This window comes from Caretta caretta, chromosome 6 (genome assembly GCF_965140235.1).
Source record: "Caretta caretta isolate rCarCar2 chromosome 6, rCarCar1.hap1, whole genome shotgun sequence".
NCBI lineage: Eukaryota > Metazoa > Chordata > Testudines > Cheloniidae > Caretta > Caretta caretta.
Genome location: NC_134211.1, coordinates 104349566 through 104369001, shown reverse-complemented (window position 1 = coordinate 104369001; position 19436 = coordinate 104349566). Strand labels below are relative to the sequence as shown.

At 43.2% G+C, this 19436-nt stretch overlaps 1 protein-coding gene across 6 annotated transcripts in view; it reads left to right on the top strand.

The window, feature by feature from the left end:
- The window catches only part of SYNE3 (spectrin repeat containing nuclear envelope family member 3), a 144234-nt gene that overhangs the window by 7203 nt on the left and 117595 nt on the right, over nt 1–19436 (top strand). For 2 of the 6 annotated variants that reach the window (XM_075129848.1, XM_048853998.2), the window contains exon 2: nt 16637–16715. The exons of the other annotated variants lie outside the window; for them this stretch is intronic. The gene's annotated coding sequence lies outside the window, so the exon portion shown is untranslated. The remainder of the gene's footprint in view (nt 1–16636; nt 16716–19436) is intronic. 6 annotated transcript variants of the gene reach the window in all.

The following is a 19436-nucleotide window of genomic DNA, read 5'->3' as shown; positions in this document are numbered from 1 at the left end:
GTCAGCATTTGGTACCTTACAGGGTCAGGCTCTGTGCTCCTCTGCTCCCATCTTCTCCTCCTCCACCTCTTCCTTCCAGGTCTGTGCTCCTGCTGCTCTCCTCTTGGAGCAGTCTCCCACAACCCACATGCTGAGTTCTCTCCCTCTCCTTTAGATCCTTCCTGAAAGGCTACTCCTTTTGAACAGCCTTCCTTTGCATGACCTTTGTGACCTGATCTCACTGACAACGTCTTTGACCCTTACGTCCAAACCATTGCCTGGTACATCACATAGGTCTTTTACAGTGTTAGCTCCTCTGGGCAAGACTCTTGTCTTCTGTGTCCTGTCAGGTGCTTGATTGTACAGCACAATGGGGCCCTGAGCTCTGTTGGGGTCTTTAGTGAGACAGTTTTTCTCTTTGTTAAGGCTGTTGTGTTCGATATATTTATGGGCTGTTCTTTGTTTATGTGTATGTTGTAAATTTTAATTTATGGGAGGGGAGCACTGGATAGATGCCTGTAAATATGTTAAAAAAAATTAATAAAATAATTAGTACAAAAAATTAGTAATAAAAAACTATGGGGCTGTCAGCTTTGACAATGTTCCCTTTAACTGGGAGAAGGAGCAAACTGTGGTTTGTTGCAAAAATATTTAGAACAGTTACTGTTGTGATGCAGACCAGCAGCAGGTTGGGAATAGTAATGATATTCAAAAGCTGTTAGCCTCTGATGGCTGGTTGGTGGTTTATGTGAAAGAAATACCATGGTCTCATCCAGTTCCCATTAGACAGATTACAAAAATCACTGTCCTTATTAGCATCTGCATTGGCAGCCCAGGCATAGAGACCAAAATGTAATTGGCCACAGATATTGAGTTACCCTCTTATATCTAGAAGTAGTTCCTCCAGCACTGAGACACTTTGGGGAGTAGCTTGCTTGGGTAGTGCCCATACTGTACCTGGAAGACTCCATTTTCCAAGTCTTTCCAGTCCAGCACTTTCATAAGCACTGAATTCACTAAATAATTATGACCTCAATTATCTCAATGTGCACAGCAATGTGTGCATGCAGAAACATACAGGAAAAGGGCAGCGCTACATGTTTGCAACTAGTTGCTTAAAAGCCACATATGGTGGTCTGTGCAGAGGTGGTAATTGGAGACCATTGGAATGTACCAGGGCCACCCATGATTATAGAGTAATTGACTGTAATGTGTGCCAGGGCCAAGCAGGACCTTGGCAGCCAGGGTGTGAAGGTGGCATGCAGTGCTTCACCTTTTCCCTCCACCAGTCTTGGGTCCTGTGCCAAGTGTAGCCCGAAATCAGAGCCAGGAGATTTAAAAATAAAACTATATTTTGTGAAAGGGGGATAGACATTCTGAGCAACAAATATTTCTGCACTTTCCAGTATTCGAGTGAGTCTGAAAGTCTTGTTCATATTGCAGGTGGATAAATGAAGAGAAACATTTCCACAGCGAATACTCACTAGATGTTGGATATCTCTGTGGTAAAAATTGGGTCTGTGCATTCAGACTGTAGGCTCTGCATTACAGTGCTCAAAAGCATCTTGAAATGGTTGGTTGGCAGATCCAATACTTGATCAACATTAGCAGTGACAAATCACTGGCTTTTTAATTCTTAGGCCTTGGGTACACTAAAAAGGTTTGCCAATATAGCTATACTGGCAAACCTTTCTCGTGGAGATGCAGTTTATATTGGTTCTCCAAATAAAATAAGCTTTTTGGACTTTTTTTCTGGTATAACTGTGTCTACACTCAGGCTTTTGCTGGTATAACCTAGGCCAGTTGGGATGTGTTTGGGGTTTGTTTTTCATACTTCTAACTGACATAGCTATGCCTGCAAAATTTTAAATGTAGACCAGGCCTTACCTTATTATGATGGCATACTTGATAGGCGGACATTAATGCTAAAATAAATCTTCCTGAGGTCCAATTACATCTCAGCTTTCTCGAGCCTGATATAGTTGTGTTTCTATTTGACTTAATATCAAGTAGATGTTCATGACCAGCTTCCTTTTGTGAATACAGATCAGCTCCTGTAACATCTAAATAGTTCTTCCCTCAATTAATTGTGGATTCCATTAAATTGCCTGTATAAAATAGTTGTACGTAGTGTTATTGTAGCCATGTTGGTCCCAAGATATTAGAGAGACAGCATGGGTAAGGTAATATCTTTTATTGGACCAACTTCTGGTCCCTTGAACTACTTATGCTAAACAATCTGTTACATTTAGCTGTGACATTCTCATTAAGTTTCCCAGACCTGGAGAAGAGATCTATGTAAGCTCGAAAGCTTGTCTCAGGCCCGGTCTACATTACAGAGTTAGGTCAATGACCCAATGATGTAAGTGTCTACACTAAAATTTTGCTCCCACCGATGGAACTGCCCCGCTACACCGACTTAATAATGCCACCTCCACGAGAGACATAGAATCAATATCAATGTAGTTAGGTTGACACAGTATCAGTGTAGACACTGTGTTGTTTACATCGACTGTTACTGTCTTTCAGAAGCCATGCCGCAATGCTCCACACTGACAGTAAATCGGCACAAGTGCTTCTGATGAGGATGCATACTGCCGACACAAGGAGCAAAGTGTAGACACGTACAAGCAATGTAATTACTGCAGCTGCTATATGCCAACGTAAGTTCAGTCGACTTCATTTTGTAGTGTAGACATGCCCTCTCTCATCAACAGAAGTTGGTCCAATAAAAGACATAAAATAGGTGAAGCAATATGGGGGCTCGGTTGGGGCCCCTTTAAGACTCAGCCCAATATTGACTAACAATAGGCCCAAAACCAAGAGCCAGACACCCTTGAACTTTGGGAAAGCTTGGGTCTGCAGCTAAATTTTGTGGCTCAGGCCCATGTCTGATATTGACATGTTTCATCTGGAGATTAGAGATTCTAGATATGGTCCAACAAGATGTAGCATTATTAACCCCAGATGTTCAAAAGCCAATAATGAAATTATTGAAATAATGAAATTAAAAGCCGTGATATTAAAAAAAAAATATTTTTTTTACTTCTTATTTGCTTTCAGGGGTTTCCCTTTGGGGTACAAGCTCTTCTCTGTAACCAAGTGGGTTAGAAATGTGCTTTTTCTTTTAAAATGAAAGAGAAGATTCTCACATAATCGCTCATCCACAGGAGCTGAGGTTTTAAATAGAGCATCAAATGAGCTGAGAACGCTGCAAGATGTTAGCTTTCAGCCGTACAAAGCCAGTGCAAACAGTAAATACACCAGATTTGTTAATCATTGTGCTCGGCTGTGGTTGACTAATGGATTTAGTAAGGTGGGGCGAGCCATTGCTATTTATGTTTTGTGCCTGCACTATTCACTGACAACCAAGACTCTTGTCACAATGACAGATTAAACTGAGTTACTCCCAGGATAACAGCCTTTATTACAATGAAATGATTCATTGGGATGACAGCTGCAGAACTTTTAACTTCTGCTGAATTAAGGAGCCCTGCCTCACTTAATGACAGGAGCCTCTTATCCAGCCCAGTCTGCATAATGTAAACATAGAAGCTGGGACTGGTTGTAAGGGAGGGTCATGATGTGATGTGATGTGATGTGTGTGTGTGCGCGCGTGTGCCTTCAGTGAATAAACAATCTTCGATGGCCTGGGCTTTCTGTGTTGAAATAAATTTGGGCCTACATCTTAATGGCACTGCAAGAAAAAAAAGCCGTGATTTCTCAACAAGGCACAGCCCCATCTGGTGCTCTTTAGGCTGTTTGTTATTAGACTACTTAATTCCTTGTGGTTTTGATGTTTTATTTATATATCACCATTGGTGTCCATCCTACTTTACAGCCAATAAGAGACCAGGGGCTTGATACAAAATGCACTGAACTCCACAGCACTCTTTCTTTTGACTTCACTGGGCTTTGGATCAGGTGTCAGGCCCTAACCCTAGGCCTCATCCAAATTGCACAGATAACATACTGGGAAAAGTGGAAAGGAAGGGAGACGGGAAACAAGGCTTTATGGGAGAAGAATCAGGCCCATGAATGTTTCAAACATCCTTGGGAGGTAGGTAAATATAATTATATCTCTATTACAGTTGAGGAAACAAAGGCACATGGGGACCAAGTGACTTACCTAAGTGCCACAGTGATTGAGTGACAGAGTCAGGAATAGAACTGCTGGTCCAGAGTCCAAGCTCCCAGTCCTGTGTCCTGCTACTAAACACATTCCCTCCCATTTATTACTTTGGTGCAATGGTGTCTTGTGGTTTCCTTGAATGTCATGCTTCATGGTTCTAAATGGCAGAAGACTCAGGACAACACTAACTCTGAGAGAACAAGAGCCTTCTTGAAAATCCTTTTATTTATCTAATAAATATTGACCTGATTCTACACTTGTTTGTTTAAGTAAAATTCCCATTGAAGTTTTGGGAGTTTTTCCTGAGCAAGCAGTATATTGTTTGCAGTGTTGTAACTGTGTTGGTCCAAGGATATGAGAGAGACAAGGTGGGGGATGTAATATTATTGGTCCCATATCCTCACCCACCTTGTTTATAAGGAGTATATTGTCAACTTCTATTGTGAAGTGAAGCAACCTTGAAACAATTTATAGGTGGGCGATTGTTAAGGGAGGAAGGATGGCCATGTGTTAAGGCACTGGACTGGGATCAAGGAGAGCTGGATTCATATTTCAAGCTCTGCCACAGACTAATACCTGATGTGTTTTGAGTTTGGCACCCTAAATCACAGGTCACTGTTGGAAACCGTGGCCTGAATTTCCTTTGTGCCTCTCTCTAAAATGAAGGTGCTCATCCTTTCCTAATGGACAAGGGTGTTGTGAGGCAAGATCCATTTGTGAATGTGGGACACTGAGATAATATGATGATAAGCACGGTAGAGAAGCCTGTAAGAAAGTAAATAAGCTAGCACATGGGCTGGAATAACAGCAGCAAGAAGAAAATTAAATTGTGACCAAAGAGCTAGGGTAATTTTTAAATTGTAATGTAGCCTGTGTTTGTTATGTGGATCAGTGGTGTCTGATTTAAGGAATCAGACACCAGGTTTTTTTACTGTTATAATAATGAAGCAATTGTAGGAGAAAAGAGGGTATTGTGTTTTAGACTAAAAAACAATTTTACAGAACTAATCAGCATTTTATAATGCCAACACATGCACTGAACCTTTGGATGTCTGCAGCTAAGATATCTACATTAGGCAGCCATTGGGGACTGGATGGCTTGGCAGATTGCTAATAATGGGGTATAGAGCCTTTCACCTCTGGGTGATTGGCTTGAATCCAGACTGGGTCAGCAGTGACTGAAAGCCGTTTCCATCTGATGACTGTGTGGGGACTTATGTGAAATGAGTTGGTCTCAGTCCAGTTCCCAATGGACTCCTATATACACTGTAACCAAAATCCTATTGACAGTCTCAGCAGAGAGGCAAAGGGCAGAATATGTTTGGAGAGTGACTTATCCTGTTGTCCTTTCAAGACAATTTAATGGCAGGGCAGTGTGAGGAAATTTGCCCATGCCATACATATTCTGTGGATGAACAGAAGAAACCAACCTCTGGAGCTGTCAGATCAGTGACTTCCCTGAGCAATAAATTCTCTGTAATTGTAGGTTTCAGAGTAGCAGCCGTGATAGTCTGTATCCGCAAAAAGAAAAGGAGGACTTTTTTTCCACTGAATGCTTCCGATGAAGTGAGCTGTAGCTCACGAAAGCTTATGCTCAAATAAATTTGTTAGTCTTGAAGGTGCCACAAGTCCTCCTTTTCTTTCTGTAATTGTAGTGACTGACTTTCCTTAATGCAACCATTCTCATTGCATGGCTGCACTTCAGTCTCTGTGGTAGTGGCTACATTTCTGGTAGACAGCAATGCTTGACAAATGTAGATGATGTTTCTTATGTAAATCAGCAAGAATCTTCTATAGTTCAGGTAGTAAATACAAGGGGTTTGGCATTTGGTTTGTAGGTAAAATATGTAGCACATCAGGCTGGCTCAGTAAATGTATCAGAGGCTTCATTCTTAGTTTCAATCTCCTGCTCAGAAGGAAAGAACCCAAGGAGAACTATAATTGTTGACTTGTAAGCCTGTAGAAATCATGGGTGATATCCTGGCCCTATGGAAGTCAGTGGCCAAACTCCTGTTGTTTTCAGTGGCGCCAGGATTTCACCCCATAATTTCAGAGTAGAGGTCAAGAGAGCTCTATTAATTTTTGTGCTGAGGGCATAAAAAGTGCTTCACATACAGGTGATGTAGGGCGCTGTTGTGTAGAGAGGAACCTCAGCCTTACATGCTCCAGAATGAAAGAAATAGATGTGGATTTAGCATCAAAGCTTTAAATCCCATTCTGCTTTAGAACACCCATTCTGTCCGCAAGAGAGACATTTTTTAAAGACACTTTCAGTGCAGAATTAACTCCTTTTCCTATCTTTCCAGGTTGCAACAATGGCTTGTGAATCTGGCTAGCAAAACATGGGAAACTTGCTTCTCTAAAAGCCTTGAAGATTGAAGGCAAAGTGCCCAAGATCAGTCTGTTACTTGAAAATTATTATTTATTATGCTAGCATCAAAAGGTTCTAGTCAGGCAGGGTGGGAGCCCCATTGTGATGATAGGCAATGTGCAAAGCATACAAAGATATGGTCCCTGCCGTGGGAAGCATATAATCTAATTTAAGACTAGAATCAACAAGTTCATAGTTAGTGAGATAAAACACATGAGGGAAAAGAGAATGAGGGTAATGGTAATAAGACCACCTGTTAACAGAGGTTAATTATCTGCTCAAGGCAGAGCTCTGAAATTACTTATGCCAGGCAGCCCCCTTGTCTGCTTTTCCTAGGAGTACCTTGGCACTTTCTCCCATGCCACCCCTTATGCTTATGGAAGATACTTCTCATCCCAATTTGCAAAGCCACCATTATCTCTTTGAAATCCCCCCTTAAAATCTTCCTTTCCATTGGGCGTTGGTTATGTTGGTGGCCACTTGGGAGAAATGAGATGTCACGGTCACTAAAAGACACAAACACCCTTCCCTTCAGTGTTGCCTGGTCTTCCAACCCTAATTGTCTGTTTATTCACCTGCTGTGTACTGTGAGAATCCTAGATTTTGTGAGCTCTCTGGGCCAGGGACTGTCTCTGTGTTCTTTTTCTGTACAGAGCCTGGTATAATGGCGCCCTGATGCCTGACTGGGAACCTTACTGCAGTAGTAATAGTAGTAATTAATAGCTAAATGATTAAATATAAATATGTAAATTACTAAATATCAGCAGATCCCACTGTTTTAAACAGGGATGGGTTGACTTTAAAGCTGGCTGCTGTCGTTGGGTACTTGACTTGTCACTTGTCAGTGCTTGAGTGACGCCCTTCCCCCACCCAGTAATACTGATAGTGGATTCCTTCAGCCCTTTAGAAGAAAGTCCTTTGACATCAATCCATTGATCAGCGTTTACACCATACTCATCACTGTGGTGTCTAGTAGCCCTACACCTTTAGATATTGCTGAATGGTCACTTAAGCCATATTTTTGTCCTGCGAAGCAACCATTTCTACAGAGTCAGAAGTATTCTCTCCTCAACAGGGGGTTTCTAGTTCTTTGACAGAGCTCTGAAGAAATTTTATCCTGCTTTGTACCCTACAATTCTTGTGGCCCTGATGTGTCACAGCCACTTTGTGGCCCAGGAGAACTAGACTAAACTGTTTTAGGAACACATCAACCTTGTCCCCTGAGTACTGGAGGTCAAGTAACATGAGATCTCTTGTCCCCCCTGGTAGCCCATAGACTGGGAATCAAACCCATGCAGGAGTTCAGAGTTGCAGATTATTACCTTGCAACTAAGCCAGTCTGTCCAGGGCATTATTTAAGTATGGTAGATTAAACAGTGAGCCAAAATAATCCTTTAAGTAACTCCATTGGCTTCAGTGTTTAATGACCTGTGTTTCCTTTGCAGCATGTGGACTTTGGGCTTATTTGAAAACATCTAACCAGTTTTATTTATAGGAATACTTGAATTCATGTTTGAACACAGAACTGTCTAGATTCAAAAGTTACCATTTACAGTGCTGCTTTTCACCCAGCTGAAACACTGATGGGTTTGAAAGTGCTAGCAAAGAAAAAAAAAATCCTGCTCAAACCTTCATTTAACCAAAGCCTGAAAACAGCTTCCTTCAAACCAAAGGGATGGGAACTTTATTAACTGAGAAGTCAGGCCTTGGGGGCACATGCAGAAAGTGAAACATTATTATGAAATCTCAATGTCAGTTTACAATCAGCTTTGGGACTGAGAGGAACTGAGCTCATAAATGGTAATTTATCGGTGCTGGGCTTTGCCTTAGTGGCTGCTGAGCTCCTTGAGTCTAGGATAGTCATCAACAGAGGCTGCTTCTTATTGTAAGGGAGTATCTCCCCTGTAGAACCAGCTGCACAATGTTACTGTTATTTATTTTTATCACCATAGTGCTTCATTGCCCTAGCCATAGACATTGTGCTAGGTGCTGTGCAAACACCACAAAGACAGTCCATGCCCAAAGCACTTATGATCTAAGTAAATGTGTATTTCAGCCTTACATAGCTGCCCCAGCTTGCTTCCTTCCTAGGGAGTACATTCTTAGCCCAGATGCTATAGGGCTGGAGTAAATCCCACAGCCACTGTGGATTTACTCCCAGCAAGGGAGAGCGGACAGGACAGTGAGGAGGCTCACCTATGAACATTCTAACCTCTGCCCCGAGGCAGCTTGGTAGTCCCAAGGTCTGAAGCTGGTTTCTTTTTAGATAGATGGGCTTGCTCCTCAGCACAGCAAGAAAGTTTCATTCATTTCTGTCTGCATACAGCCCTGTGCTAAGAGAGCTTCTGTCATGGTAGGGAATGTGTAATCATCATCTTGATAGTAAGAGGGATCTTAATTCACTTTCAGAATACCAAATAGATCATTTTCCTTTTTGGAACATAGAAGCAGTAAACTCCTAAGATGCTTCTCTTTGATGTTCACACCTTCCTGTCCCTAGTTTGCTTTTTCAAGCTGTGGCCAAATTCTGCCCCGAGCTATACTCTCAGTTGCCTACACTGGGGTTGCACAGTTGTAGCTGAAAGGAGAATTTGGTCCTTAGCTTCTAGCTTAGCTCTTTATCTGTTTCTTTAGCTATCAGTCTCTGAGGGGGTGTAGCAGGGCTCTGCAGGGCCTCTGGGCTCCTGCCCCTGCTGTGCTGACAAAGTCACTCGGGGAACCTGGAGTTCAGTAACCACTGGTGCCGTTTATTTATGGGTTGGGCTCCCACCACCTTTTCACCATACACAGCGTGGGTGCTAGTGTCTGGCCCCTGGTGGGATGAGGAAGAGCTATAGCTTCCTCCTGGCTTCCTTCCTCCCAGCCTTTTATATAAAGCCAGGCTGATTGCTCTGGCAGCTGTCTCCCATTCACCAATTAGGCACAGGTTTCAGAGTAGCAGCCCTGTTAGTCTGTATCTGCAAAAACAAAAGGAGGACTTGTGGCACCTTAGAGACTAACCAATTTATTTGAGCATAAGTTTTCGTGAAAGCTTATGCTCAAATAAATTGGTTAGTCTCTAAGGTGCCACAATTAGGCACAGGTTTTCTCTAGCCAGCTCCAATTTACTTCCCTTAATGGGAGCTGGTGTGACAGAGGGCTAAGTCAGCAGTTCTTACCCAGCACTCTGTCATAGGGGGTCTTCTGGGGGCTAAGTTAGTACACAGTTTCTCTTCCAGCTGACGTCTTCTGTTCGGATTTTGAGTCTTTACAGTGTTCTTCTTTTCTCCCTGCTTTGCTTTTATATTTCCTGGACCTAATGCTCCACTCACTTAAATGGATGTGAGCCAGGAGTATCTTCCCTTAGTCAATGAACGTACATGGGTGTAACACTGATGTTAGAGGAGAATCAGACCTGACCGTTTCCTCTTCTCCATCCCCATGTTTGCTCTACCTTTCCAGTCATTGTTTCATCTTTACATTCATCTTAATCCTAGAAATCATGTCTAGTAGAGTGCAAATTAAGATGACATGGGTCAGGTTCTGCTTTCATTTACACTAGTCCAAATCCACAAAGATTCCATTGGCTTCAGTGGAGTTACTCTGCATTTACACTGGTGTGAGGGAGAGTGCAACCTGGCTGTGCCTAGGAGCAGATAAACTGGATTCAGCATGCTCCGATGGTGGAAGTGTAAACTACAACCAGTGTAGCAGTGGCGCCATCCTGCCAGTTTGACTTGCTAGCAAACCTAACAGTAACAGTGGCTCAAGACATCAGAACTGAGTTGGGAAAACATTGCATTTTATTTTCCAAAGGTTCCAGGAAGTCAGGAGATAGACAACGCCTAATGAGTTTGAGCATCAGAAAAGTGTGATGCATGAAACACAGGTCCCGTTTGGGAAATCCCTGGCTAAACAGCAATACCGCTGGTGTTGACTGAAGAAGTTGGCTAAATTCTGCTCTCTGTTCCTGGGATTGTAGAGCTGTAACCGAGGCACAGTCGGCTAATATGTCAATCAGATTCTTCTCAGCAGTACAGGGAAGAAAAATCGACTGCCAGGAAAGTGCAGAAGAAACAGAAAAATACTTAAGACAGGCAAACAAAAGTTACGTCTGGGTCCAAGATTATATCAGTGATTTCTGAAATCTCAGCTCTAATTTGTACCCATGCTGCACTTTTGCTTCTTACTGTTTTTAGTACACGGTATTATATGGTAATTCCTGTTCTACAAACATCTGTCAGACATAATAATTTCAAACATTAATCCCTAAAGGAGTTAACCAGCTAGTTAGTTGGTGACCTGAACTCTAGAGAGTTTCTTGGGGATTATCTCTATTTAAATCTTATTCACCTTTTAAACAGTGGCATCATGCTGTGTGCTGTCCTTTCTTTGGTCAGATTGATCTCTAGTGTGGCTTCTTGTCTCCCATCCATGCCCATTTAGTAAAGGGAAATCCTGTTCTCTCACGATCATGATGAAAAAGGAACCCATCTCTTTTTCCTCTTACTCAGGTGTCCTAATTTATTTCACCATGCTGCACTGATGTCACAACTCCTAACGAGGAAAGTCCTTAGGCTGGGTTTTGATTAGGGCACTGGAAACCAATGGGGAATGGTGGTGAAATCAGAACAAAATTTCCCTAGGATTCAGTCAGAGATTTTTGTAGGATATTTTTGTTATCCACATGATCCTTCTACATTTACCACTTGATACTAACATAAGACACAAAAGAGAGTCATTAAAAATATTAATGAGTTGGTGCCAGCCTCCAGCAGCAGGGCTGAGAGTTGCAGATGAGAAGCAGCCAGCAGGAGTCAATAGGCTGTGCTGCTGAACAGCCAGGAGAGGCTGTGATTCAGGAAGGCATGACATAGCAACACTACAGACCTAGAACAGTAGCTGGGACTGAAATTACTGGGGATTGAGTTTTAAAACCTAGGACAATCCTGGCCAAATCGGGACTCCTGGAAGCCGTGGATAATTTTCCTTAGGTTTGCAATGCAGTCTGACCTTAAAGTCACAAGATCTTTATAATTCCAGATGGACAGAACTAAGGGATGGGTTTGTTTCTGCAAAATGAAAACCAGAAGTTCAGATCCAGATCCCATTTGATCTGAGATCTCCTAAAGATGTATAAATAGTTCTGGCTTTGACACACCTCTTCTACTGACCTTCATGTAGGTGATATGCAGGCAAACCTTACAACTTTCTTTCTAGATTAGATTTCCTGGAACGTTGTTAGTGTATTTCACAAGGAAAATGTCAATGAAATAGTGTAACTCACTAGCTTTTTCCAATTTAACACACAATACACCACACCTCCTATGGATAGTGCCACTAGTTCAGTATAGTATTATCAGACCACTGTGCAAGATATGGCCCTGTGTGTATAGAGCAAGCTAAAGGATTAAGGAAACTTAATAACACTTGCAAATATAGAACATAATTTGACTATAGCTTCACCATTTGCATTTAGTGAGCCCTGTGCAGGAAGTGTCTGTCAGAGGCTCTGTTCCACTTCAGTTTAACAGTAGTACTGCCCCACAGACACAATATTCAGATTTTCCTTCTTACCTATTTTCTAGGTCGGTGTTTCTCAGTTTGTGGTTTGCATATCTTAGATGGGTTGCCAGAGCACAACTATTGGGTCACACTCTGTGGGTTGGCAGGGGTGGGGTGGGGAATAGTTGATACAACACAAAATCCTTTTGAAAAAAAGCAAGTTACCTATGTTCACATTAATGACACACAGTGTTTGTTTGTGCGTTGAGATTACTGGTAAAAGACTATTACTTCTTTTGGGTCAGAGTTCAGATTGTCATGTTGTGGTGGAATATACATTACTGTAATAAAGAAAAAATTATTTAGGTGGGATATATAAGATCTGTAATATTCTTAACTATCCATGTCCTTATTTTAAGTGCTTGAGATTTGTGAATGATGTGATTTAATCATTTAATCATCACTCAGCAATGCTAATCGTTTTTTGAATTTACAAACGTGCTTGTATATCTAGATGTATCTATATATAGATGGACCCTCAGCTGGTGTAAATTGTTATCGCTTCATTGACTTCAGTGAGTCTGACAATTAACTGCTGAGGATCTGCCCCATAATATTTAGCACGGGATTTTCAAAGGAGTCTAAGGAAATTAGGCATGAAGGCCCAGATCCTCAAAGGTATTTAGACTCCTAATTCCCATTGATTTCAGCTTTGATTTCAATGGGAGTTGACGCACCAAAATATGAGGATGTGGGCCCTCATACTTATTGAAATTCAATGGGATTTGAGCATCTAACTCCTTTAGGAGCCATCACTGAAAATCCCAGATTCAGGGCTTGGCTACACTTGCGAGTTACAGCGCAATACAGGAGCCCCGGGCGCACTAGCTCACTACCTGTCCACACTGGCAAGGCACGTAGAGCGCTCTGACTCCACGGCTACAGCGCTGCTGGTACTCCATCTTGGCGAGTGGAATAACATCTGCTGCGCCCCCACTGGGGTGCTGCGGCACCAGTGTGGACGAGGTGTTGCATTACTGCGCTCTGATCAGCCTCCGGAAACATCCCATAATCCCCTTAAATCAAGTGGCCACTCTTGTCATTGTTTTGAACTCACTGCAGGAATGCGGATGTGCCCTTTGAAAGCTGCGTTTCTGACAGCTGGCTGCTTATCTGCTCCGAGACAAAGCAACCATTACTGTGCAACGCTGTGTGTGAGAGAGGGAGGCAGGGGGAGGGTGGGTCTGCTGCTGTCTGAACTTACAAGACAGCATGCTGACATGCTCTCAGCACCCCTCAAAACCCTCTCTCTCCCCCCACATACACACAACACACTCCCTGTCACACTCCACCCCCACCCCCACCCCATTTGAAAAGCACGTTGCAGTCACTTGTATGCTGGGATAGCTACCACAATGCACTGCTCTCTGCGGCCATTGCAAGAGCTGCTAATGTGGCCACGCCAGTGCGCTTGTAGCTGTCAGTGTGGACAGATTGCAGCGCTTTCCCTACCGCCCTCTACGAAGGCGGGTTTAACTCAAAGCGCTCTACATCTGCAAGTGTAGCCATGCCCATAGTTATTAACATATAAGTTATTACATTTGCAAAAGGTTAGCAAAGTTGAATTCCACTGGAGTAGGAAGTGTTAAATGTTTGCTTTACTTTCATTGCTCAGCAGCAGCAGTTATCGGGGATCACAGCTCCAGTTTAAAATAGCTCCAAGAACATTTTCACCGGAAAGGGACTGCTGACACAAAACTTTGGACTCAATCCTGCCGTCACTGAAATCAACGGCAAACCAGCAGTGACTTCAGGGGGATCAGGATTGGATCCTTTGTTAGGTTTACAACCCTAGTTAATGCTCTACTGGATAAGATAGTGCGGCTTCTCATATAGAACCTCTTCCTTGACTGTAAAAGTATCAGACTATACAGTAACAGAACTTTCGGTTGGGGTTTCAGTCTCTTGGTGGAACTGAGCATAACCGCAAACTCCAGTGGCTAATAGGAATAGTCTTTGGGATTGAAAGCATATGCTTGCTCTGTTACTGACCCACAGTGCCTGGCATACAGGCACAGTAGGAGCGTGACTAAGCTATGGAAACTGCTAGAGTTCAGGCAAAAATGAGTCACAGGAAGGCAGTCTATTTTACTCAATTCCAGAAATGTTCTCAACCGTTCAAAATTAATTGAGATGCTATTTACGGTTTGCAGTGGACTATTCAGTTTCTGAAGAAAGAGCTTGGGGATAAGGTTGCTGCCAGCTTCAGTCGTTTACTGCACCTGGGATGTAGGCAAACCTTACTTTACTTTAGAGCAGGGGTGGGCAAACTTTTTGGCCCGAGGGCCACACGGGGCTGCGAAACTGTATGGAGGGCCGGGTAGGGAAGGCTGTGCCTCCCCAAACAGCCTGCCCCCCATCCCCTCCCCACCCCCTCCCACTTCCCATCCCCTGACTGCCCCCCTCAGAACCCTCAACCCAGCCAACCGCCCCTGCTCCTTGTCCCCTGACCACCCCATCCTGGGACCCCCACCCCTAACCGCCCCCCAGGACCCCACCCCCATCTAACCCCCCCCAATACCTCCCCCCCGAGAACCTCTGCCCTATCCAACCACCCCCTGTTCCCTGTCCCTCTCCCCCCTCGCCCCCTCCGAACCTTCACCCCATCCAACCACCCCCTGCTCCTGGCCCCCTTACCAGGCTGCTCAGAGCAGCATGTCTGGCTGCTGCGCCGCCCAGCCAGAGCCAGACACGCTGCCGTGCTGCCCTGCATGAGAGTGCAGCCCCGCCACCTACAGCGCTGCCCGCTCGGTGGCATGGCTGCGGGGTGCGGGGGACACAGTGCGGGAGAGGCCGGGGACAAGCCTTCACAGTGGGGAGCTCAGAGGCCGGGCAGGACGGTCCTGTGGGCCAGATGTGGCCCACAGGCCGTAGTTTGCCCACCTCTGCTCTAGAGTCTGGGTTTGTTTGAACACAAAGCGATGCCATTTTTGTAACAGAAAGCCCTGGCATCAGCTCAACACAGATATTGTTATGAATAACGTCTGAATTATTGAATTATCTAGATGCAGCTTTAGTTACCCTGGAGTATGTGCTCTTGAGAGGGTTCCAATGTTTTAGGTCTTGGAGCAGTTATATGCTATTCTTAAAAAACCGTCACTGGGTAGTGTAAATAGAAGCAGGTTCATGTATTTATGATCATGAGCTTTGATCCTCTAGAGATCACATAATTATTTTAAGCTTTGAATGCAGTGTTTAGAATAGGGCTGTGTTTGCAGACTCCCTCTTCCATAGGACAGTCATTCCCACAGACCTACATTTTAATTTTAACTTAAAAATAATTAAAAACCAAACAGTGGCAAACTTTGCCAGTTTCATTTCCATGAAGATGAAGGTTTTTTTAAGATTTGCAAAAATTAGGACTTACATTTTTTTTTCAAGTTTTTGTTTTTTAAAGAGGGAAAAGGCATTGATATCCTATTAAGGATCAGGTCTGACATATAAGTTCTGAACAGGTGTTCAGTAGCTGTAAATGTTCATATTTCTAATATATACTTGAAGGTTACCTACAAAGGCCACTGATTTCAGAGTTGTGTGCTGAGTGCTCCCCATCACCAGACAGAGATAGGCAGTTAGCATATTAGGTTCAAAGTCAGTTCTTTTAATAAGATCGGTCTGAAGCAAAGAGCCCCAGTTCCAAACACTCAAACATTGAGAACATTTGGATCTGATAAAGATCTGAACTTGGTGGCTTCAGGCATATTTCTAGATTCTGAAATGTCTAGCCCCCGCTATGGATGAGTGGTTCTGGCTCCAAGTGAGGAAGATGAGTTGTGAGATGTATATTAGCGTTGTCGGGGCATGTTCACACCAATATATGTGTCCATGTAAGCCTTGTTGCCCCTTGTCCATCATTTCTTATCCCCATACTTCCAGGCACTTTATTTTGCTGCTTTCACTTGTTCAGTCTGGTCTGGTACTTAGACTATAAGCTCCTCAGGGCAGGGGGTTTATCTTATTTGTTCCGTAAAGCGTCCAGGCTCATTGTAGGGTGCTGTGTAAGTTATTCTCTTTGTACAGTGTCTAGCACAATGGGGGCCTGGGATACTAGGCGTTACTGCAGTACAAATAATAAATACTAATACATTAATAATAAGAGTTACTCTCATCCAGTCAGAGGACAGTAACCATGATTACCATGTGACCTTTGGGTCTAATTAAAACTAATCAGCACAGCTGGAGTATTGGGTGATCCAATTAGAATTAGAATTGGGTGTTAGAACAATCTGCCGAGCAAGAATAATTTGCAGAATTTATTTGGCAAAATAATTTTGAATAGCACACATATGTGAGAAAATCACAGATTGTTCACATGCAAGGCGTAACCAGCAAAAGGGGTGAAATTTATCAGATACGTTATTCACTAAAAATTGTTCACACAGCTGCAGTTCCAGTCCCAGCCAAGACCTAGACACTGTAGAACATTATTGGTCAATATTATCAGTACCCTTGCATGGCACCCAGCTGTGAACTGTGGGGATGTGCAGTCTTTAGCAGACAGGTGTGATTTAATTAATTACATAAACCCTAGCCCCAGGGGCTATGATTCTAATGTGCTTGGCTTGCAATGCTTTTCCCTTGGCTGACTGATGGTGTAACTCTTATTTTAGGGAGCTGAGCAGAAATTGGAAATCTAGTCTGGACAGTTTCACCAGAAGGGGTTCCAAGTTCATAATCTGAAGGTTGCAGGTAGGCTACTAGTTACCTTTTACTGGCAATTGCAGAAGGAGAAGATACGCTTAGTTCTGAGGATTCCATATTAGCATATTAGAGGAATGATGGTCCAGGGATGAGAGCACTAGTCCAGGACTTGGGAGACCTAGGTTCAACTCCCTGCTCTGCTACAGACTTCCTGTGTGATTTGGGCAAGTCACCTAGCCTTTCTGTGCCTCAGTTCTGTTGTGTTGTAAGCCATATGCACTGCAGCTTCTTTGAGTATTGACTGTCTGTTTATTCAGTCAACTAGTATATAACTTTGCAATAGCTCCACACTTTCAGCAGGTTCCAACAACGCACCCACCACAACCTGGAACAGCCACACGTTTTGATATCCGACTATCTGCCTGCTCCCCCTAGTGGCTATTTGTTATACATATTATAACAAGTTCCCCATCTGCTGAATGGAGACGATAGCACTGCCTTACCTCACAGGGATGTTGTGAGGATACCTACGTTAAAGACTGTGAGAGACTCAGATCCTGTGATGATGGGGGCCATATAAATACTTAAGACAGATATTGTACAGTGTTTCACTGGTCATAAAAAGAAATTAGAAGTGCCCTTACTTACTCCTGCATTTTACTAATCTGGCCGAATTACAGCAGGATAATGTCTACTTGAGCGAGGTGGCAGAATAAAGGGGAGTGGGAGATTTTGCAATTAAAAGGAAAAGTATCTCCTTTTTCCCCCTCAAAATTAAAACTTTGAAATTTTGAAGATTTAAAATGTCAAAATTCTGCTGGCTGCCACCCCTGAAGTGAAGAAGGGAGTAATCCTGGATCTTAGCTTTGATTTATTTACAAGTCCAGCTTCCTTTTAGAGGAAAATTATTGGTCCATACTTCTGCAAATGGCTTCTTAGAACTGGAAATTATGGAAGTGTAAAAGCAATTTTATAAAGTGAGGGGATATTATATAAGAACAGCCATACTGGGTCAGACCAAAGGTCCACCTAACCAAGTATCCTGTCTTCCAATGGTGGCCAATGCCAGGTGCCCCAGAGGGGAATGAACAGAACAGGTAATCATCAAGTGATCCACCCCCTGTCGCCCATTTCCAGCTTCTGGCAAAACTGAGGCTAGGAACACCATCCCTGCCCATCCTAGCTAATAGCCATTGATAGGCCTATCCTCCATGAATTTATCTAGTTCTTTTTTGAACCCTGTTATTGTCTTGGCCTTCACAACATCCTCTGGCAAAGAGTTCCACAGATTGACTGTGCGTTGTGTGAAGAAATACTTAGAATCATAGAATCATAGAATATAAGGGTTGGAAGGGACCCCAGAAGGTCATCTAGTCCAACCCCCTGCTCAAAGCAGGACCAATTCCCAGTTAAATCATCCCAGCCAGGGCTTTGTCAAGCCTGACCTTAAAAACCTCTAAGGAAGGAGATTCTACCACCTCCCTAGGTAACGCATTCCAGTGTTTCACCACCCTCATAGTGAAAAAGTTTTTCCTAATATCCAATCTAAACCTCCCCCACTGCAGCTTGAGACCATTACTCCTCGTTCTGTACTTGCTTTTGTTTGTTTTAAACCTGCTGCCTATTAATTTCATTTAGTCACCCCTAGTTCTTACGTTATGAGAAGGAGTAAATAACACTTCCTTATCTACTTTCTCCACACCAGTCATGATTTTACAGACCTTTATCATATCCCACCTTAGTCGTCTCTTTTCCAAGCTGAAAAGTCCCAATCTTATTAATTACATTTATATTTATTCCCACTGGAGTTTAAGGGCTTGTCTACACTTAAAACACAACAGCGGCACAGCTGCAGCACTTGAGTGTAGCCGCTACCTATGAGAACAAGAGGGATTCAGTTAGATAATCCACCTTTCTGAGATGCAGTAGCTAGATTGATGGAAGAATTCTTCCATTTTGACCTAGTACTGTTTACACAGGGACTTTGGTCAGCTTCCCTATGCTGCTCAGGGGTGTGGCTTTTTCACACCCTTGGCCGATGTAGTTAAACTGACCTTATTTTCTAGTGTAGACCAAGCCTAAAGCAGATCTGTGTGCTGGAAAGAATTAGGTTTACTATGAATTGGTGAACAGATCCAACAAACTGTGTTATCGTTCTGATGTTCAGTGACTCACGGTAGGGGTCAGTTAAGCTGAAGAATAGCTGTTGTGATCACGTGGTGGCAGTTGGGTTTGTCAAGTAGCTATGGGTTTCCCTTGAGAGTGGATATTGTTTGGAGAGGAAAGGAAATGGCAGTGCTGCAAGTAAATGCTCTACACTCTGCCACCCGTGTGACAACCAGTTGGCTATAGCCATAAACTTTAAGCAGGAAATGGACGTGATTGTTCCAAGAACACCCAGCATGTGTTTTTTCTTCAGTACATTAGTTTGGACAAACAGTTCCTGATGGTCATAAACATTCACCACAAATAGTACAGAAAAAAACTGCCTTGGAAGATGTTCAAGGTTCTAGGGTTAATGTCCTGAACCCCCAAAAATGGTTAAGCTACAGATTGCTGGGGTACAGCTAATGCTTACCAGAATCTCAAGAGTTTCTCCACTTACTCAAAGTGGACCAAATTTAGCTCTGCTGTGAGTACCATTCCACCTGAAGTAATCTAGTCCTTTATATAGGGATGTATGTGCTAATAGTAGCATGATTGAGAGCAGTAAATTTATTAGGGCTTGTCTACACTATCCGCCAGATTGGCGGGCAGTGATCGATCCAG